The sequence below is a fragment of the Lissotriton vulgaris genome, chromosome 12 (assembly GCF_964263255.1).
Source record: "Lissotriton vulgaris chromosome 12, aLisVul1.2, whole genome shotgun sequence".
In the NCBI taxonomy this organism is placed as follows: Eukaryota; Metazoa; Chordata; class Amphibia; order Caudata; family Salamandridae; genus Lissotriton; species Lissotriton vulgaris.
The window spans coordinates 547,777,685-547,800,353 of NC_141700.1; the positions used below are offsets into that span (position 1 = coordinate 547,777,685).

Here is a 22,669-nt window from a genome sequence, read left to right on the forward strand (position 1 = left end):
CCCTAGGTTTAGCAGACATATTGCCCTTGCTCTGTACAAATGGGAATCTGTGTGGGCACTGTATTTCACTTTCCCAGTTCCAACCTGTTATATGCGGCAATGCACCTCTGAGCAATTCAATTACATATGCCCTCACGTCCTGGCCCTCCTTCCCCTCTGCCACACCCAGTAATCGTATGTTATTTCTTCGCTGCCTGTTCTCAAAATCCTCGAGTTTCCACAAAACATCTGATGTCGTTTTTTCTTGATCCTGTTTGAAGTCTTGCCATTTATTAACTTCATCTTCCAAATTACCGGTTCTTTCCTCCACTTCAGTAACTCTTCCCACTAGGTCTGTGTATAGTTTATTAACTTTCCTAAGCGAGCCCTGTATCTTCTTACTCTCCTGTCTCGCTCTGCGGCTCTCCACTCTAGCCTCCACTTGAATCTGTTTCAACATAGAGTACATTGTTTCAAATCCAAGCGAATCTTGGCCTTGACCTGGAGTCTGCCTCTGTGACATATCTTGGGTTGGTACAGAACCCGCTGCCTCTTGATACAATTGTGATGTTGCAGAATAATCCCAATCCAGTCTTTTTACAACCTGTACTTGTAAAGGACTTACACCGCTTTTAGTTCTACTCCACCTCTTGCTCACAAGGGTCTTTGATTTACGTCTGGGGGGGGTTTATGAACTGTTTCTTCCCTCAGATCTGAGCTATCTGAAATATCAGAGTCTAGTCCAGAAGGGAGTAATTCCGCTTCTATAGCAGTATCAGTATCTTTTGAGGCATTAGTTGACTCTGAGCTTGAACCTGGTTCAGTCCCTCCCATTGCCCCTTCCTCCTCATCACCGCCCTCGTTGAGCGAGAAAAAACAATCATCACTAGGTGAACCGGGGTTTAAGCCAGAGTGTAGAGTAACAGCCATAGGGTTAGAATCCGAGTCCAGTACAGTCTTGTCAGTCTGTGACACTGATGATATGGGCATTATCTCCCCACCTCCGTCTTGCTCCTCTATACCCATGGTATCTTCTGTACAATTCATATCCTTAGTATTCACTTGTATTGTTGCTCCTAAACCCTCCATACGCTCTGATAGCAATTCCGCATTAGAGAGGGCCTCCCCTTCCTCCTGAGTTACCTGCATTGTCTGCCTTTGTTTTATCTCCATGTTTGCCGAGATCTGAATGGCAGCAGGAACGCTATCTGAGCCCTGGATCTCATTCCTCTCATCCCCCGACACAGCACGTATCCTATCTGGCCGTTCTGGATCATTCTGTACTTCGTGGAGCGGAGCCTGTCCTGACCTCTGCTCCAGTTGCCCCGGCTGCCTCGTCTGCTGAATCTGCGCGGTCTGCCCTGACCGATGCTTTGTCTGTAATCCCGCCCCCTGCACACCCTGTGGGCCCGCAGTCATCGTACCTGTCTGCTCCGGAGTGCCGTTGGTGAGTGTCCCGTTCACCTCCTGCAGACTCGTTGGGGAATGTAGCTCAGGAATCATCAGCAGCGGGGTCTGGGCGATCACTTTACCCGCCGATTCGACTGATTTGGCGTTCACCGTCACTTTAGCGTTCAAGCGTATTGCAGCTGCTGCAGGAGAGAACGCCTCCAACACCGTAGGCTGCCTCAATCCTGCCTGTTCAAGTGTCTTTGTGCCGGTATTATTTCTCCTGTTTACGATTGTTTTATCTTTGAATTTTTCCTTTTCTCCCTTTGGTTCACCGCTACATTGTTGCCGATTGCTTTAATCGGCTCCGTATCCCGGTCCTCCATTTTCCGTATGTTTGTTTTTGCCCAGAGGTTTGCCGCTGGGGCATCAGGGTCGCTACAGACTGCTTTCTCCTTGTCCTCCTTTGTATTTCTTTGCTGTTTTGGAGCCATTATGCACCTCCTCATACGATTCCAATAGCAATGGCTCGTATCAGCGATTCTTTCAAAAGCTCCACGAATATGATTCAAGCTCCCTTTTATATTATCCTTTAAAATCAGGACCGACCACAATGTCTCCGGGGGGGAGCCCAAACCACTTGGTGACAAGCTCACCGTAGATAACTTCTTCTGATATCTGACTTCAAAAATCATTACGTTTCATGGGGGGTTTTCAGAGGGGAATCTTATCGTTCTTTGACATCACCATCGCCTAGTAGAGTGGCGTGTTCCGTTCAAGCCGCAGCCACGGGAGTGAGGAGAGAACACGTCTTCCCCCTTCAGCCTGTCAGCGGCCATCTTGCCAATCGCCTCGATACACAACTCTACTTGAAAATCTTTTCTGCTCTAGACATCCTGTACCTTAAACACTATCTGCATCTAATGCACACCTGCATGCGCCTACCAGAAGTCAACTCCATCAAGACTAAATTTCATGTATTTGCCAAAAACAACAAACAAGAAATCTAAGTATTGTTCAATGAGATGGACTTGAAGATTTCAAACCTCAACTTTCCCAAAACTGAGCGCCAAATTACTTGGATTCACCATGGACACTAATCTTTACTCAGGTAACACACGGCCAAGACAACTGAGATGACCTGGTATCAGCCCTCTGTAAGTGAAGTTGTTCTTCCCAAAAGAGGCTTTGGAACTGCTTTTCAAACCCTCATACTCTTGCATGTGGATGGTAAATATCCTACTCCTTGGTCTCTCATACATCCACTCTAGACCCCACTAAAGTACATTCTGCATGCCACACCCGGTCTCATTCAGGGCCTAAAGAAATATGCCACATTCACCTCATACTGATGGAACGCCACTGGCTCACCTTGCCAGCCCACACCATCTTCAAGAAATCAATCAACTGTAAGAAAAAAATGCAAACAGGAAAAAACACAGTAAAAGGCATTCTCCTTCTATTTTTAATTTTTTTTAACGCAGTTTTACATAGCGCAAACTAAACTCGGAGGTATTGGAGCACTTTACCTGAGCACCAGTTACATAACACAAGAACATATTCATTTTTAGGTCTCGTGACCTATCAATGCGCGCAAGCGCATTGAGCGGAGCGAGAATTCATGTCGGCAAAATCCTCTTCAAACCAAGGGCTTTCAGCCCCGCGGTTTTCTTGAAGTTCACGTGAATCACGTGAACAAACAAGCACGCGCATCGCATGCAAGCCCAGCCTCTGCACTCCTCCCCTCGCTCGCATTCCCAGGCTCTCCCGCCCCCATCCGGCATCAGGCACTCCTCACCGACATCTGTTCCTTTCTCCTCCCCTCCCCAGCCCGAGCCTTCTGCCTCCTCCCTCCCACAGGCTTCCCCTAATTGTTCACTTCACACGGCCGTAGGCCGTGACTTGCATCTGCTTCTCCTGTCTCTCCTCCTCCCCCAACTCGCCAGTCAACACATCCTCCCTGTGCCCCCCCCATACAGTTGTCTCACTTAGTACATTGTTGAGCCATATGTTCCTCCACGTGGTCGTGGTCGCTCGAGTTGCCCACCCGCCCCCTCTCGCCTTCCGTGACTCGCATGATCATCAAAGGCAGCCCAGCAGGCAGCCCACCCCCTCCCTCTCCAGTGCCCAATCTCTGCCCGCAGCTCCGACTCTGTCTACAGCTTGCTCTCCCTCGCCATTATGACTGCCACAGGTTTGTCCTCTATAAAGAGGCTTCTCTGCGGACCAGTTCTCTCACAGGCAAGCACATTCCTTCCTGTACTCACGTGACTCGAGACTTGGCTTTCGGACCTAGCGCCTTCATCTCTAGCACACCTTATTATAATTCATCAAAAGATGGGGGCCTCCTATTCTTAACTCACTCCTGGCTTTCAGACGTGATCACCGAGTGGATAGGAAGGTAAGACGAAACACACCCCCTGACTGATGTCACAACGTGCAGGCATTGCGTGAAATACACTGAAATCCTGATGTTTCGTTCTAACTGCACCCTGAAAGAGACACACTGGAAGAATTCCCGGGAACCTCCCCACAGCGTCACCCATTCAGTGGTAATTGAATGAATAACTTTTGTATTGTGGCCTGCAAGACGCGCTCGTGTGGGATCCTTTGCTGTGACTCCACTGAAGCGCGTGTCCTTTTCATCTCTCATCCTCCTATGCTCACCTCACATGCCCCCCCCCCATCGTCCCCCCTGCTGCCCTCTGTGGTTCTCTCTTGTGTCCTTCTCCCCATGCTTAGTGTTCTGTCATGAGCTTTTCTCCCCTACACCATGCTGCTATCACTCCTCACACTCTGCCTTCTTCCTTTCATCATGTGCTTCTTTTGCTGCCCCTGTGTTGCCCCCCACCCCTGTGTTAGTCTACCTTGTGCACTGATTTCATCGCCAGCTCTCCCCTCTCGGCCCCCTCCCCTGCCCACCGTGTCGCATTTCTCCTCCCCCCTCCCCTTCTCCGCTGCTTGGGCCTCCACCTCGGTTGGGAGCTTGACATCCCCCACTCCCAGCACGTCGTGCTTGTACTTGCTCACAAACTGCTCCATTTGCTTCACCTCGCCGGGGGACAACTCGTGGCATTTCGAGGGGTCCTGGTCGTGAGCTGGCAGCTGCTTCGCCAACTGCTTCTTCCTGTACTGCACGCCACCCGAGCAGGCCACCGGCAAGAGGGTGAAGGTGGAAAGTGCTCACAAGCCAGCGATGTGAAATGAATTACGTCAATTGTATTACATTACTGCAGTATGGTGCTTTCCAATCCTTTAAACGGCCAAAGTGTGTAATAAGCCAGCAGACTGCAACAAAGTGTGTTCTAGTACAAAATAACAAACAGCCACTGAAATTCGAGAGGTCTACGACTTGAGCGTGTTTCTATTAACGGAAATACAGAAATGTCATTCCCACACTCCAAATGCAGAAAGAGTACACCAGAGTGACCTAACCGCACCTCAACATTAAAAACAAAAATTCATTCATTCTCTCTCTCTCATTCACTCTCATTCTCTCTCCCTCCCTCACTCCCTCCCTCCCTCACTCCCCTTAAAGCTCTAGCCCTACCTAATACTTCGGGGACAACACTGTTATCCTGGGCTATCAGTTAATCTCCTGAAGTTTAAATTTGCTCGGTAGACCTGCACAAAAACTGTGAGTGCTTACAAACAGGACACATCTCAGTATTTAGAAGGCTGCTGATTTTATTTTAAGCCAGCATTTAAGGTGTATTCAGAGCATGGGGAAAAATTCAAAGCTCAAACTTGGTGTTGTACAACGAAACAGCCAATATCATCTATGCCACGACTCATCTTGGCCATAAAGCATGTAAACACAAACAAGCACTGGCATTGCCAATAGGTCTCGCAGTAGGAAAGTTGGAGCTATTGGTTTTCTAAATGACATTTTATATTTATATATCGTTATTGGCATTGTCAATAACAATATATAAATATAAAATGTTCTTTACAAAACCAATAGCTCCAACTTTCCTACTGCGAGACCTATTGGCAACGCCAGTGCTTGTTTCTTTTTTGGTAGGCACGGGGAGATAAAGGGATTTGCCCAGAATCACAGGATGTTGAACCGACGCTGAGACTCGAAGGTGGTTCCCCAGCCCCAATTGCGGCAGCTCCGTCCATGAACCTCGATCTAGAACAATATCCTTGTATCCATCAAGACCGACACAATTCTGATTCAACTTAGGAAAGAGCTGAAGATGCACCTCTTTAAAGAACACTAGATCACGATGCAGTAACAGTCCACTTCTTGAATCCAGCTACTTCTCCAATCACTGGTTTACTGTTTATTTGTTTTAGACATTAAACAGTGCTCCGCTGTCTTTGGTTAGATTTGCACTATATAAAATATAAACATACATATATATATATATATATATGTGTGTATATATATATATGTGTGTATGTATGTATGTGTATATATATATATATATATATATATATATATATATATATATATATATATATATATATATATATGGGATAAATGCCTCCATTTTAGAGCTCTTAGAGTTACAGACTATATGGTAGGGTTGATATCATGGATCTTTGTGACTGAGGATGATTTTTGCATTGTTCAGCATTCCGTCCATCATTTATTCCTTCTGATTTTGTCTCCCTAAGTGGGAAGGCTATGCCCAGTCGTTGGTCCCGGGCTCGCTGTGCCACTGGATTCAAGCTAGCCTGGCTGATAAGGGTGATGCAGCGAAACCTGTCCCAGGGTGCTTGTTTCCAGTCCAGGGAGGACACGCCAGTTTGGAGTTTTCCATGTGCAATAAATATCACCCCAAAAATTTGGGAAGTACAGAAGCATTTTGGTGTTGCATATACCGACATTTACTGGGTATTCTTCCCCGTGTATATGCCTGCTAGCTTCACCAGCTAAAACTGATCAGGGAAAATTGTGTGGGTATGATTTCAAAATTTGCAAACATTCGTGACAAGAATTTTCAATTCTATTAAGGACTAGGAGGCGAGGATTATGCTTAGTCTCATTTCTTTACTGACACATAGCAGCCAATCACAATACAGTAAAGAAAAAACAGAAAACAGGGCAACCATAGAGTACACCCATAGTATATAAACAGTCTCAGAGGTAACCACTTCCTCTTTCTTTGTCCAAAATCCAGTAAGAAGAATCAAGTAAATATCAGAACCAAGGAAGACATCAATCGAAAGGACCAAAGTCTGAACGTGGAGGCGGAGGAACTTCCAAGAGCCACAGGAACAGAAGCAGGCCAACGAGGAGCAGAAACTCGCAGCAGAACGACCATAAGGGCTGAGCCGGAGGAACCTCACTTGGGATCAGAACCTGAAACAAGATACAAAGCCGTAATACACATCCTGTGTAATCATGAGCAAATAAGGGTGGGTAAAGAAAATATCAAAGCATTTATTACATTTCAGTAGGAGAAAATCCATGAAGCAATGCATAATAACAACATAATAGATACATGCATATATAACGGGTGGGATAATCCTCGCCTCCTAGTCCTTAATAGAATTGAAAATTCTTGTCACGAATGTTTGCAAATTTTGAATTCTATGTCAGGACAGGAGGCTCCGATTATGCTTGTTCAAAGCTGATCTACCACCACAGAAGCAACACTATCGATAGGCTTAAAGTAAAAAGTTTTAAACACAGAAGCAGATGACCAATCTGCAGCTTTCATGATGTCAAACAGAGTTACACCCATGGAATAAGCTTTGGACGCCATCGCTCCACGTGCAGAGTGCGCGCCAAACACAGAAACATCAATTCCAGCTTCAGACATAAGCCCTCGCACCCAGCGCGCCAAGGTAGCTGGAGAAACAGGTCGAAAAGGCTTTTGTAATGCAATCAGCAGTGGACCCTGCATGTCTGAGCGCAAAGAAGCAGTACTCACCTCGTAATCCTTCAGGCATTGAACCACACAAAGGTTGGGGTGAGAAGGAAAAGAAGGATAAGAAATAGAAGGTGTATTAGATTTGGTACGTCTGGAGAGACGAAAGGAAACACCTTCAGGAGTGAAGCAGCGACCCGCTAGATCCAAAGCGTGCACATCCGACACGCGCTTACAAGAAACCAGACATAGCAACATAGTTAGTTTCGCGAAAAAGTTGCTTGCGAGATAAGGAAGCATTGGGAGGCCAGGCCTCCAAAAATCTGAGGACAACAGAAACATCCCACAAAGTAACATACTTAGGGGTGGGAGGTTTTGCAAATCGAACTCCTTTAAGTAACCTGGAAACAAAAGGATGTTCACCCGCGGGCTTCCCATCTATGTGGGCATGACCCGCCGAGATAGCAGACCGGAAACCGTTAACAGTCGAATAAGCCAGACCAGAGGTGGCCAAGGAAGCCAGAAAATTAACAATCATGCTGATATCTGCTGAAACGGGATCAACTTGTTGTTGTGAACACCAATCACACCAACGCTTCCAAGACCCCTTATACCGTTTGTGAGTATTGGGAGCCCAGGCTTCACTAAGGAGCTTGGAAGCGTCGCCTGAAAGGCCTGGGAGCGACCAGCGTTCCCCGAGATCCTCCACGCGAGAAGAGGAAGGGAGCCTGTGAGGATCAGGGGATGAGGACCTCCGAGAGGGTCCAACAGGAGATTCCACAATGGGGGAAGGAGAAACGGTGGGGCCGAACACATTTCTAGAAGGACCGGAAACCACGCTTGAGCCCTCCAGAGAGGGGCAATCAGAATCAGATCCGTCTGAAATCGTTTGGAGTAGGCCAATACCCTGGGAATCATTAGAAATGGAGGGAAGGCATAGCAGAGGGTCGATGGCCACTGCTGGAGAAAGGCATCCGTGGCCAGAGCCTGAGGGTCCGGCCTCCAACTGTAAAAATGCGGAAGTTGCGCATTGAGGCGTGAGGCAAAGAGATCTAGTTGGCAAGGACCCCAACGCCGATGGAGAGCACGGAAGACCCGGGGATGCAGCCTCCAATCGCTGAAATCCCGAAGGTGCCTGGAGTGCCAATCCGCTATCTGATTGTGGCATCCCGGGAGGTACTCCGCAATAACAGTGATCTTGTTCTGCAGACAGAAGTGCCAAAAATCTTTGGCGATCTCCGCCAGGATTCTGGACCTGGTCCCGCCCAGTTTGTTCACATAGCGGACTGCCGAGACATTGTCCATCCGGAGAAGGACACAACAACTGGTCTGTAGAGGAGAAAAACATTTGATCGCAAAGGAGCCCGCCAGGAGCTCCAGACAGTTGATATGAAGCTTCAATTCCTGAGGGGACCAACGACCCCCGGTCGAGACCGAGCCGCAACGGGCTCCCCAGCCCCAACGACTGGCATCGGACTCTATCACCAGATCCGGAGACACACCGAAGAGGGCTCTGCCGTTCCAGGCCTCCATGTGGTCCAACCACCACTGCATCTCCCACCGGACCTCCTCCGTAAGAGGAATCTGATCGGAATATCTGAGCCCTTTCCGAAGATGAAGAATTTTCAGGCGCTGCATCGCCCTGTAATGAAGGGGGCCCGGAAAAATCGCCTGAATGGAGGACGCCAGGAGACCGACTACCCGCGCCAACGACCTCAATGACACAGTCGGTCTGGAAATAACAGATGTCAACTCTCTCTTGATATAACGCATCTTTTGGTTGGGCAAGAGAAGCTGACAAGTAACCGAGTCGATCTGAAAACCCAGGAAATCGATACGCTGGGCTGGTACCAAAACCGATTTCTGGACATTGATTAGAAACCCCAGAGATTGTAAAAGTGTGATGGATAATTCCAGATGATGAAGAAGTTTGAGAGGACAATCCGCCATAAGGAGAATATCGTCCAGATAAATAATCAGCCTGACACCCAGTGACCGAAGATGTTCCACCACAGGTCTCAACAGCTTCGTGAAGCACCATGGTGCTGACGACAGACCGAACGGGAGAACCTGATACTCGTACCAGACTCCCTGCCAGAGGAACTGGAGAAAACGGCGATGAGGTTTGTAAATCGGGACCGAAAGATAAGCATCCTTGAGGTCCAGCCTGACCATCCAATCCCCTTCCCGAAGGAGATCCCTCAACAGATGGATGCCCTCCATCTTGAAATGGCGATAGACTACTTCGCCGTTGAAGTCTTTCAGGTTGAGAACAAGACGAGCACCGCCCCCCTTCTTCTCGACCAGAAAGACAGAACTGGCAAACCCCTTCGGATGACGGGTGGTTGGAATCACCGCCCCTTTTTGTAGAAGAGAATCTATCTCTTCCGAGAGACAAACCTGATCCTGAAGAGAAAAACTTAGACAAGGAGGGGGACAAGACTGATGCACCGGGTGATAGAATTCTATTCTGAACCCCTGAACAGTTTGTAGCACCCAAGCATCGCTGGAGAGCATGCGCCAATTCTGCAGGAAAGATTGAATGCGACCCCCCAACATCACATCGCATGCGCGAATCAGGCTCACCTGTAGAGTGGGAATCTTGGTATTGTCCCTGATGACCACCGGAACGTCCTTTGCCATACTGGCCCTTTCCCTTTCTGGAAGGGTAAAAGTTGGCGCGGGTGGAGTAGCCAGAGTCGTATTGGCCACCACGATGCTGTGATCCACCCTTCTGGGACTGCTGTTGAGAACCGCGGCCGAACGACCGTCCCCTTTGTCGTCCGGCCTTGCTGAAAACCGGACGCATGGCCCGGCGCAAGGAGGCTTGTGCCTTATCAATGCCGCTAAAGGCAGAAACAAACTTAGTCAATTCCTTTAGGAAAGGTTGGCCAAAAAGGAGACCCTGCGCCTCCAGACCTGCCTCAGAGGTGGCCAGCTCTGCCAACTTCGGATCCAGCTTCAGGAGAATGGAACGTCGACGTTCTGCTGATATGGCACAATTGACGTTCCCAAACATACATACAGCTCTTTGTGCCCATTCGATTAGCTCGTCAGGGTTAACTGTCGCCGAGGCCTCCTTGGCCTTGAAACCAAGGTCCAGGATCTTGGATAAGGGACCCAACATGTCCATTAGTTTGTCCTGACAAGACCGCCAGGAGCGGTCCAAGCCTTTCTTGGGGTCTTTAGAATACTTTTTAAGATAGGTGACCATCATAGGGTCCACCTCCGGCGTTTCAGCAATATGGTCTGACAGGTCAGGCCTCGGGCACTCTGAGCGCAGCCGAGCGCGAACAGACGCGTCAAAAGGTTGGCGAACATGCGCCTCCAGGTAAGCTGCTACCGCTGGAGCGGGGAGCCATGACGTGGAATTTGGGTGGACAATGTCCTCAGGTTCAAAATTGAGAAGGGGGGGACGCTCAAGGGCGTCAACAAAATGCTCTTTGCGGAGACGTTTCCTAGGAGGAGAGTCATGACCTGAAGAGGCTTGACCATGGTCTGACTCCTCCGCACCCAGAGAAATGGAAGACCTGGGTTTGTCAGAGGATAAAACCTTCGCCAGTCTCTGAAAATCCAATTTGTGGGGGTTACCAGGAGACTTTGCGGATTTTTGCGAAGGAGGCAACCAGCCTTGTTGAATGGCATATTCACTAAGATGGCGTTTAAGTGGATTAATGGCTCTCACCAGAGCCTTGTTGACGGAATGCTGAACACCCTTATCCAACTCCTCCACTAAGTCATATTCAAGAGAAGTATCTTCCTCCTCCTCATAATAACAGTCGTCATCCTCTTCATAATATTCAGCCATTGCAACAACGTGCAAAAGTCAATGCCCACAAGACTGCAGAAAAATATGGGGTACCAGAGATACCAGTAATGGGGGAGTGTGACCCCAAAGCAGGCTTAACTGAGGTAAAACTCGAGTAAATAAAACAATTCAAATGTGGAGGGAGAAAGCCTGCCGTCAAAACACTCTAGGCAGAGCCTATGCACAAATAGATACAACCGAAGCTCTTTCCTGAGCTCCGGCGTCAAGCGGGGTCAATAGTTCAGGGCTGTGGGCTGAGCGCAGAGAAAACAGCGGTCCTTCACTCAACCGGCAGGCGGGCGTGTGAAGAAACGCCTCGAGCCGGAAATAAAGCAGCGCGCATGCGCGACCTGCAATGCCACTGAAAACAACACCGGCTCGAGAGCGCTCGCGCTCTCAATACGAGCCGCGGACCCCTACTCCCGCTCCACCAAAAGCGACCGGCACCAACGGCCAGGCACTGGGAGGCGAGCAACGCGCTCCCAACAAACGCGCCGAAAACGGACGTCAGATTAAACAAATACCGGTACCGAATGACGGACCAGACAATTAACGCATGCACAAGCCGCGCGCAGGTTGGAAGAAGCGCAAGATAAGGCAAGTGCACAATTAATATAACAATAGTCACAACAGCATTAGAAGCATGAAAAAGATAAATAGACTTAACTGGCTGCGGAGCAGCAAAGAAAGAGGAAGTGGTTACCTCTGAGACTGTTTATATACTATGGGTGTACTCTATGGTTGCCCTGTTTTCTGTTTTTTCTTTACTGTATTGTGATTGGCTGCTATGTGTCAGTAAAGAAATGAGACTAAGCATAATCGGAGCCTCCTGTCCTGACATAGAATTTTAATGTGCTCGGCTAATTCCCCATGCTGGAAAGACCACATACATCGTATTCGATATGTGTGCAGCAGAAATTAATCATAAATTAATAACACATTGCAGGTTCTGTAAAAATTAATGCTCTAGCTACTCTTTGATTTTCAGGGTGGTGATAATATGTTTTAATACAACAACTCTTCCCTGGGATTGCAATTTAAATGTCATTGATCATCACCTCTCTGACATTCACAAAATCTTGAATTTCCAGAAAGTCTGTCCAGGATAAACAGAATTGTGAAATGTTCACTAGGTATTCCAATATCTCTTCATCCAATGGCATACTCCGCCCCCAAATTTCAGAGGCCTTTACATAGTTTCTAATCCAGGTTTTACGTTGCATTCTGGGACTTGCAGTTTGAGTTTTACTATGGGCTTTCTATTATCGCCATGTACGTGGTAATCTTGACCGGGTTGTTTTGAGCCACAAATCCTAAAACTTTTGAGCGGGAAGCTTGTGTTAATCCTGGGGAAAGGAGAAAAATCTAACTCTCAACTCAATTGAGTGCATTTAACAAATGCTACCTATAGGGGCAGCAGAGAAGGATTTCTTTTTACACGGATTTAGTTCCTGAATCAAATCTCGCTTCCAATGTGATTTCCATTTTGTTTCGGTTTCAAGCTTTCAAAGTTTTTGGTAAGAAGGAAAACATAAGAGCCCGACTCCTCCATGCTGAGAGGGGGAAAAGGGATGTTTGGGCTCGAGTTGCCAGAAAATAGGCACAACCCCCACTTTCTGCGGTGAGTAAAACCAAACCCCCAAGAAGTATCGGTTTGTTGGTGTTTTTTTTTGTGTGGACGAGCGAAAGTCAATCTGATTGTAAGCGGTGCACGAGGAATAGCAGTGGTGGCTCTCTGAGCTGCCTGGTGGTCGTGTTGCGGAGGTTATTTTGTCGAAGACGGAGCATACAAAGCATGGAAGGGGGAGGGACAAAGAAACAGTGAAACATGGAATTTTATGGCAGATAGTAAAGGATCGGGACATTAAGCAAAACCAGTGAAATGTTAGTCCGTGACTTCAGTTCACTTTTTTTGGAAACATATTGTGTCGCCTTGGAGGAAAAACGTATTAAACACGTGTGTTATCTCGACACATTTATTGTCTTTTCAGTCAGTGCCCGAATCACCGTCCGACGTGTATAGCACTCTTTCCCATGCACCACCTAAGAGGTGCTGCTCTCTCTTTCTCGGCTGAACATTATGTAGAAATATGGAACTGAAAGTATGTGGACATTACATTGACTGGTATACCTTGAAGTTGTATTTATTTATATTTTTCTCTTGCGGATGGGCAAACCTAACCTCTGTGGTCATATTCATGTATTTTTCTGCTTGTTGGCATTTTGAGGAGACATTTTATGAAACACGCCGTGATGGTTCTGTTTGTATTCACTTTTAACACAACAAGAGCCTAACTCGTTTGGTGTGTGAATGAAAGCAACAGCCAGCCCCTCACTCTATATATAAAAAAAATGTTCGCAATATGCATTCTGGAGCCTATAGCCCCCAATGTTAAAAGTAAAACTACAAGGGTCATGTAGTAACGTGGTATTGTTTAAAAACCAAGACCGGCCGATGGTGTCACGCGTGATATCCGGTCATATGATAGCTGTGAAGGGAACATTTGTAATATAGTGTGTTTACATTAGTGTGTGCGTTTCTGCTGAACACAAATACTGTGAGGCTGGCACTTTAGGGTTCTCTAGCTTCCAACCAGGTTAATTAAACTGTTATTACTTTTCCACTATATTTTTCAAGAAATAGCAGCCCTTGTTTTAATCTGCGATGCCTCTGAATTCAATTCGTCCATGTTGACTCGTACATTTGAACCCCTTAGGGATTTGCTTTAAGGTGTACCTTTTTGTTTTTAAATTGTGAAAACGTTTTGGTTAATTTGTATTTTATAGGCAAGATGGGGACAGCTAATAGAAGTACTTTCAATAACATAAGTGGCCACCTTCGTGTTAAAAATTGATTATTTTGAAAATACAGATATGCATTTTTGAAGCACTGACTCAAAGGCATTTTGAGCAGTTGTACATATTTTGGACTTACCTTTTGATTGTCAAAAATACTTTTACATGAATGGCTTTAATATAGAGCACATTTTAAAACGAGACTTGGCAAAAGCAATAGGCCATACATACTTTGGCTGTTTGCGGTTTGTCTTTGCCAATGTTTTTTTTTGCCATGGCTTTTGCAAAACGTTATTGTTGGTGGAGCTACGGGACCCCCTACCGATGAGACTAAAAGGATTGGATAAAACCAAAAGTATGTTATTGTCACAGTAGGTAGGTTCTGAAGGGAACTTCTTTGTGGACGGATATGCCCTTTACGAAAGAGCAGGATGCCCTCACTCAGGGAAGTTAGCCTATGGCTGAAGCAGGCTGACCACTGCCCTGCCCTGTTCTGTGCTAGGTGGAAGTAGTATGTGAATGGCTTTGCAGCAGACTTGTGGAGGAAGGTGACAGGCTATATGCTTTAGCCAGTCCTCTTCATCCGCAGGTCTGCTGCCATGCCATTTACAAATTACTTCCACCCAATATATGTATATGTGTGTGTGTGTGTGTGTGTGTGTGTGTATATATATATATTCAATGAAAAAACCATTGGTTTTAGGCCATATATAGTTAGGGATTTGCATTTACAAAACCTTATTTTACTCGCATAAAACCATTGAAATTCCATATATAGTTAGATGCGCTAACTATATATCGCGCACCCGCAATCCACTGCTGATGATGTCACATATTACATCATTCATGACATGGTCAGTGACATCACTGATGACAACTCAAATGACATCACTGATGACAACATCCAGTGACTGTATGTTTCTGTAAAGTTAAAATATGTCTTACATATTGAAGAATGAGTGGATGTATAAATGTCTGGATGAAGGATTTAGTAGGTGCATGACTGATTGTATGAGGGAGTGATTAAATGTGTCTCACTGAGTGCATGTATTAGTGATTAAACTGTATTACTTTGTGCATCATTATATCTGTTGTTCTGTAAACTGCTGCATGTGTTGATCAGTAGCTATATGAATAACTATATGGGTTATTGATTGGTTGCTCAAATATTTGTATGGGAGACTGAGTATGTGTGTGGGTGGCTGGGAGGTGTGTGACTCTGTGCATAGATGTGTAAGCAGTTGATTCACTAGGTGTATGAGTTCAAGAGTGCATGTGGAAACAGCTATATGGGCGGTTGACTGTGTGCATGAGTGTATTGGTGAGTGAATGGATATCTCAGTGCTACATGTCAAAGTAAGTACATATGTAAAACACAGTACATGTGAGAGTTAACATATATAAATAACTGTGCATAAGAGCCAGTGAATGTGTGAGTGGCTGTATGGATCATTGTGAACATGTATCAAGGATTGTATAAGAGAGTAAATATGTGTTAGAATATGTTTCAATAAGTAAGGTGTGTATAACTGTATAGTAGAGGAATTGGAGGTGTGTTTGATTCTTTGCATGACTGTCTAGGTGTATGAGTAACTCCATGGATGAGTGACAGTCTGTGAGTGTCTGTTTTCACTGAGTGTATCTAAGGATATATCAGAGTCTGTAGAGGTTCATCGTATTAACACATGAATGATGTCATCTGTGATGTTGTCAGTGATGTCATTTGAGTTGTCATCAGTGATGTCATCAGTGATGTCATTTGAGTTGTCATCAGTGATGTCATCAGTGATGTCACTGACCATGTCATGAATGATGTAATATGTGACATCATCAGCAGTGGATTGCGGGTGCACGATATATAGTTAGCGCATCTAACTATATATGGAATTTCAATGGTTTTATGCGAGTAAAATAAGGTTTTGTAAATGCAAATCCCTAACTATATATGGCCTAAAACCAATGGTTTTTTCATTGAATTTTCAAGGTTTTGTAAATGCAAATTCCTAACTATATATCGACTATAACCTATGGTTTTTTCAGTGAATTTCAATGGTTTTTTAATAGCAAATATGAAAAGCTTTAAAATGTCAAGTACGTGATAGATAAAAACATTTTCGTATTTATGCACGCTGATGTGCTTTGAACGCTGCCCCCCTCCCCTCTTTTCTCTTAGTAGTACTCTCTCTTTGCAGATAGTGAAGAGTAGTTAACGCAGGCCTTTACCCCCGTTGTAATCCGTCCTGCCTGCTTGTCTCTCCATTTGATTGATTATTATCCAAGCATTTACTGTTTTACAATTGATTCTCTTTGGTTCATTCTCTATTTACAAACAAGCACAAAGTCGCAATACTCTGTTTAGTCTTTGCAGATCGTGAAAAATCGTGTAAAAAAATAAAAGTAATCGAGCAAAATCAGTAGGCCACTAATTGGATCTCTTTTTGACCTCGCTAAAATAGAAATATTATAAACAACCCTTCATGAGAAATACGAAAATAGTGAGATGAACTGAGCTCCACACCATGAGGGCTGCAAGACAGCTCGGCTCCGTCACCCATCCCGCCCAAAATAACGACAAACCCTATGCAAATATTAAAAATATAGACAACACACCAGCAAAGAAACAGGGTAAAACATTTTATTAAATAACTATTTACATAACGTTGGTTTATAAGATGATGTCAGTAGTGGACCGATGTGTGAATAGGTCGGAAGCAGCACAAGGCGCCAAGATCCGGATGGCAAGTCCTGGATGTTGGGTGCCATAGTTCAGAGTTCTGAGTTTGAGCCTTTTTCAATGCCTGTGCTTTGTTGTTTCCCCTCCATCAAAAACAAAAAAAAATATAAAACTGTGCAAAAATACAAAAAAATCAAAAAATGTTTACAAAAGCAGTGCTTGTAAGACTGTCTGAAGCTTATTTCCACCTACTGCAGCTTCACTATTCTCAAAGTAAGTGAGGGTCGTTTGTGGACCTGACTGCATTTGAAAACAATGTTATATGGTACCTCCCTAAACCGCTTGACGGAGGCCCCCGAGGGGCGGTGTGATGGCACGGACTCGGAGAAGACGCTTGGCTCCGACCCCCTCCCCAAGTCTTATAGCACTGGTGTAGCCTGAGATCGCCCCCGACATAGGCAGCCGGCTCCCGGGGTCCGGCGGAACTTTTTGCCTTTTGATGACTCTTCTATTCTGGACTTTGTCCCACAATCCGTTTGACCTGAAGACACGCTGTAGTGGGGCGCCCCTTTACCGTTTTAGTTGCCATTCCGCCCGCTTTTGCTACACTGTGCCTCTTCCGCCATTCAGCTGTTTACCGCCCGCTCTTGCGACTACAGCGTCTCGCTCACCATGTAGTTAAGTTGCTCCCGCTCTTGCGGTGCAGCGATAGGCGGCTGCCACAGGACTCTCAAAATGGCGGCCGGCTCTTCGGTTTTGGGCCTGGTCCACTAAAATGGCCCTGGGACACCTTGGAACTCGGACGCTTCCCTGATGGGGCTTGGGTCACATTCTCGAAAGCGTCCCCTCAGCCGTGAAGATTCTACAAAAGTCTTGGGGGCCCCCGACTCCCGCAGGCTTCTGGTGGGGAGCGGCTGCCATGTCTGCTCGTGGAATGGCCACGACGGAGCTACGAGATGGTAGTGCTCTCATGCTGACGCCAGCTTTAGTCTGAAACATCCAGAAACACTGCAGACTACCAATTCGATCAGTTCCGGTAGCGCCCCAACATGACCCGGAAGAGAAGAACTTGCCCTCCCCTCTTTGACTGATGGTTCTTGTTGCCTGTCCCCTCTGTTGTCATTTAACAGAACTTTTTGGACTGCTGAAAGGGGTTGTGTTCCTTACGCTGGTTGGTGGAGACATTTTGACTATATTCTTGACCTACGTTGTCGCGTAATGCGTTATATGACACGCCGCGTTAGCGCACCCGGAAGTGATCCGGGGCGCGGCGCGCAGCGCGTAACGTAAGCATAACAGGTCATGTGACTTGTTAATAAAACTTTTCATTGGTTCATTTTACTTTTGTTATTTTAATGATGAAAAGCTTGGTCATATGACCTAAAAATTACGCTTTTTATTGTTTTCGAACATTATTTTTTTTTAAACATATATGTTATAATATTCCAGGCTAATGTACTTTCCCGGAAAATTTACAACTGTCCTGCAAGTAAAATATATTCCTTTTTCGTGAAAAAGGGCGTTTCTTCGTTCCATGACGGAGCCGTTGAGTAAAAGAGACTCGGCCTGCTGTCTTAGTCGCCGATACGCCTGATTATCAGATTCTTATCGATCACTTTATGTTGCAGGAGTGGAAAACACAACTGCCCTTGACCATTTATCTTTACTACGTTCCTACATATTATACCTTTTATCTGTCATGTAATTGGACTGCTTTATTTCACTTGCCTTTTACTGATTCGAAAACAGTGACTAAAAGTAAAAACTTTACCAATGTAAATACTACTACCGTGTTTTGTTTTAAAAACCTTTATTGTGAAAATGTCAGTATACAAATACGGGCCTATAACCACTTGGGCCGGCCACGGAGCAAACTGAAATCGTATATGATGAGGAGACATTTACACTGTAGAGGAACGTAACGAGCGGGCCATTAGGTTGCAAGAACTAAGGTGTCTAACAGTTGCGGAATCGGTGGACGTACATTTTGTAATTAAAATAAGACAGGGCCACTTACAATAAAATTTTCTAGATATACATTTGCGGGCAAGGAGTTACGAGTCCCATTTATACCGGCGCCATTTTGGGCGAGGCCGGGCAGGTCCAAGATATAGTCAAAATGTCTCCACCAACAATCGGCCAGACCAGAACCCCTTTCGGCCCTTTATGCTACAAGATGGTGTCTTCCATTCAGAAAATATTGTTGGCAGCATTTTGAAAGGAAAGATAAACAGCCGTTCTCCTAGTGAGTCTCACATTGTTACATTTAGGAAGAATGTTGAAGAGTAATATGTGGAAAATCTGAAGCCATTTTTCTACAAACTCTCAATCAGCCTTGGATGGAAAAAAAAATCCTGAAAATGTACAAACTGAAAACCAATTTTTGTCTGTATAGCATCAACAGCAACGCTTGAGTCAGCTTTGTGTCAAGCCGCCATTTTCATTCAATCAATAGCGTCCCCCTGCACACATTCAGGAACCTGGTCGTGTCTTCAGGTGAAACGGATTGTGGGACAAGAAGCAGAAAGGAAAAGGAAAAAAGTTCCGCCGGACCTCGGGAGCCGTCCGCCTATGTCATGGGCGATCTTTGGCCACACCAGGGCAATAGTGAAGCTGCAGCAGGTGCAAAAGAGCTTCAGACAGTCTTACAAGCACTGCTTTTCTAAACATTTTTTTGTATTTTTCCACAGTTTTATATATTTTTTTTTGTTTTTGATGGAGGGGAAACAACAAAAAACAGGCATTGAAAAAAGCTCAACAGTGCAGGGCGCCTTGTGCTGGTTCCGACCTATTCACACATCGGTCCACTACTGACATCACCTCATAAGCCAACGGGGCACCCCACACTGACTTTCGGCGCAGCATTGTAGGATGGCCACACCAGTGCGGCAACTTGCTGGACACCACCTCGGTGCCATCCGGATCTCAGAGCGTTCGAGTCACTGTACCGCAAGAGTGACCGGAACTCAGCTGGTCACGCCGTCTTTCGGCGCAGCATTGTAGGATGGCCATACCAGTGCGCCAACTTGCTGGACACCACCTCGGTGCCATCCGGATCTCGGCGCGTTCGAGTCACTGTACCGCAAGAGTGACCGGAACTCAGCTGAACACGCCGTCTTTCTGCGCAGCATTGTAGGATGGCCACACCAGTGCAGCAATTTGCTGGACACCACCTTGGGCAACAGTGAAGCTGCAGCAGGTGCAAATAAGCTTCAGATAGTCTTACAAGGACTGCTCAGAACTCTCAACTATGGCACTCAACATCCAGGACTTGCCATTCGGATCTTGGCGCCTTGTGCTGGTTCCGACCTATTCACACATCGGTCCACTACTGACATCACCTCATAAGCCAACGGGGCACCCCACGCCGACTTTCGGCACAGCATTGTAGGATGGCCACACCAGTGCGGCAACTTGCTGGACACAACCTCGGTGCCATCCGGATCTCGGCGCGTTCGAGTCACTGTACCGCAAGAGTGACCGGAACTCAGCTGGACACGCCGTCTTTCGGCGCAGCATTGTAGGATGGCCACACCAGTGCAGCAATTTGCTGGACACCACCTCGGTGCCATCCGGATCTCAGCGCGTTGTGCTGCCTTCGGCCTATTCGCACATCGGTCCGCTACTGACGCCGCCTCACGTGCCAACGGATTTTCTACGCTTTTTGTAGCCCTATGCCGCATAACAGGTCATGTGACTTGTTTATAAAACTTTTCATTGGTTCATTTTACTTTTGGTTTCCTAAAGATGGAAGGCTTGGTCATATGACCTAAAAATAACACTTTTCATTGGTTTAGAACATTTTTTTTTCCCAAACGATGAAAGCCCCACCTTGTTTCTGGATGTTTCAGACTAAAGCTGGCGTCAGCATGAGAGCACCACCATCTCGTAGCTCCGTCGTGGTCATTCCGCGAGCAATCATGGCAGCCGCTCCCCACCGGAAGCCTGCGGGAGTCGGGGGCCCCCAAGACTTTTGTAGAATCTTCACGGCTGAGGAGACTCTTTTCGAGAATGGAGCCCAAGCCCTAGCAGGCAAGCGTCCGAGTTCCAAGGTGTCCCAGGGCCATTTTAGTGGACCAGGCCCAAAACCGAAGAGCCGTCCGCCATTTTAAGAGTCATGTGGCAGCCGCCTATCGCTGCGCTGCAAGAGTGGGAGCAACTCAACAACATGGTGAGCGAGACGCTGTAGCCGCAAGAGCGGGCGCAACTCAGCTGGATGGCCGCCACCTGGGGAGGCCCGTTCACGCCGCCTCCCCCACGCCCCCCCCCTCCCCCCGGGCCGCCCCACGCCAATTTTCGGAGCAGCATTGTAGGATACCAGTGCGGCAGTTTACTGGACATCACCTGGGTGCCATCAACATCTCAGCGCGTTCTACTGGCCTTGGGACTATTCGCACAACAGACCGCTACTGACGAGGCCTCCCCCCGCACCACCCGGGACGCCCCACGCCAATTTTCGGAGCAGCATTGTAGGATACCAAAACCAGTGCGGCACCCAGGCGACATCACCTGGGTGCCGTCCAGAACTCAGCACGTTGTGCTGCCTTGGGACTATTCGCACAAAAGACAGCTTCTGACAATTGTTGCTTTTTTTTGGTGAAAAATGTTTAAAAGTTTTTACAGTTTTTGTTCCGTTCATTATATTTAAAAGTTAATAAAGTTTTATAATCTTACTTTGTTGGAGTGTTATAAATTTTTTTTAAAACGGGTGAATGGGGCCTTGAATCGGGTTATTGTCATGTGTGGGCTTTGCAAGTGTACTGCTACAGGATCGGACATTTCAAACTCAAATGCACGTTCTTTTTCTTACCTTTCCGAAGCATGGAGCGCAATAGCAGGCAGAGAAAGGGTGATGCAAGTGTTGAACACTGCCTAGCCTGGAAGTTGCTGGCAGTGCCCCCCCCCCCCCCCCCCCCCGCCCGCTCCTGAAAGAGGACACACACACACCGCCGCCCCGAGTACTTCACAGATCTTTAAAAGACCATGCGCTTGTTTATGAGGCTTAAATGATTTATCACCCCTTCTAGAACCCCTGCATCGACCCTCTGACGTTTCCTGGAAGAATTACCACGTAACACAATACCAAGCCCTGTCAGCTGAAACCCCCGAGGAATCATGGGGCATATTATCAAGGGGGTTTATCTCCGCTTTTTTGGCTTTAAAAGCCAAGAAAGCGGAGATAAAATTATCTCCCTATTACCAAGCTGTCGCTAACACCAGTTAGTGACAGCTAAAAGGAGATAGCGACCATCGTGGGCCCCGCTTTGCATGTCAGTGATAGTGCCCTGAGCAGTTCTTAGCCATGTTATCCAATGGGAGGTGGATAACATGGCTAAGAGCATTTGCTCGATAATACATGAATATCGCTGACTTTTCTGCGATATTCATGCATTGCGGCCGTTTTTTATCGCATTTGCGATAAACCTTGCTAATAGCAAGGTTTATCTGCGATAAAAATCGCCGATGTGCGGCGATAATTTTTGTCTCTAAACAAGTTAGAGACAAAAATTATCGCTAGTTGTTGGTAATATGCCCCCGGGTTTTTGCTTGCAGAAATCGGGAGGCGGGAGACAAGCACTGAAATCAGTAGTCTCACGCCTGAATCGGGAGGGTTGGCATGTCTGGATTCTCTACAGCTGGGGCCATAAACTACATCCGCAGGGGTAGGTGATAGCCTGGGACCAGCCTGGCATCTAAAATGGCTGCCGTGCACAACAAAATTGTGGCATTGGAAAAAAGTCAAGATGGCGCAGACAATGTTTATCAATAAGGATTCATTTATAACAAAATATTTTATCGCAGTGACAAATTGGCGGTCAACACTTCCTGATTTCCATCGAATCGAACGTTAACAGACGTCACGCAGCAAAAAAAAATAAAAAGCTCACGCACAGCCGCTGGAAGAGATGTATCAACATATATGAGCCTCCTCAGCCACCCTCATGAAAGATAGGGGATTAGGATACGTCTCCCGCACCCCCTTATACCTAGTAATTTAATTAAAACGAAGCACAAAATGGCGAATTCCCGTTTCGCTACCAGTTTGCGGCCCAGTTCGCGGCCCGTGAAGCGCTTCTACCGTGAAAAATCATTTTTTTTTAATTTTCCCCACGGGACCCTTTAATAACCCCAACAACATTCCTAGGGGGTCAAGAGGGGTATACCTTGCCCCCTTTCATTAAATTCCCCCTTCGTTTT

At 46.5% G+C, this 22,669-nt stretch overlaps 1 protein-coding gene across 1 annotated transcript in view; it reads left to right on the plus strand.

Annotated features, from left to right (window-relative positions):
- Positions 1 to 12,489: 12,489 nt before the first annotated feature.
- PIAS3 (protein inhibitor of activated STAT 3) overlaps positions 12,490 to 22,669 on the plus strand; it is a 597,438-nt gene continuing 587,258 nt past the window's right edge. The window contains exon 1 of the mRNA XM_086945355.1: positions 12,490 to 12,622. The gene's annotated coding sequence lies outside the window, so the exon portion shown is untranslated. The remainder of the gene's footprint in view (positions 12,623 to 22,669) is intronic.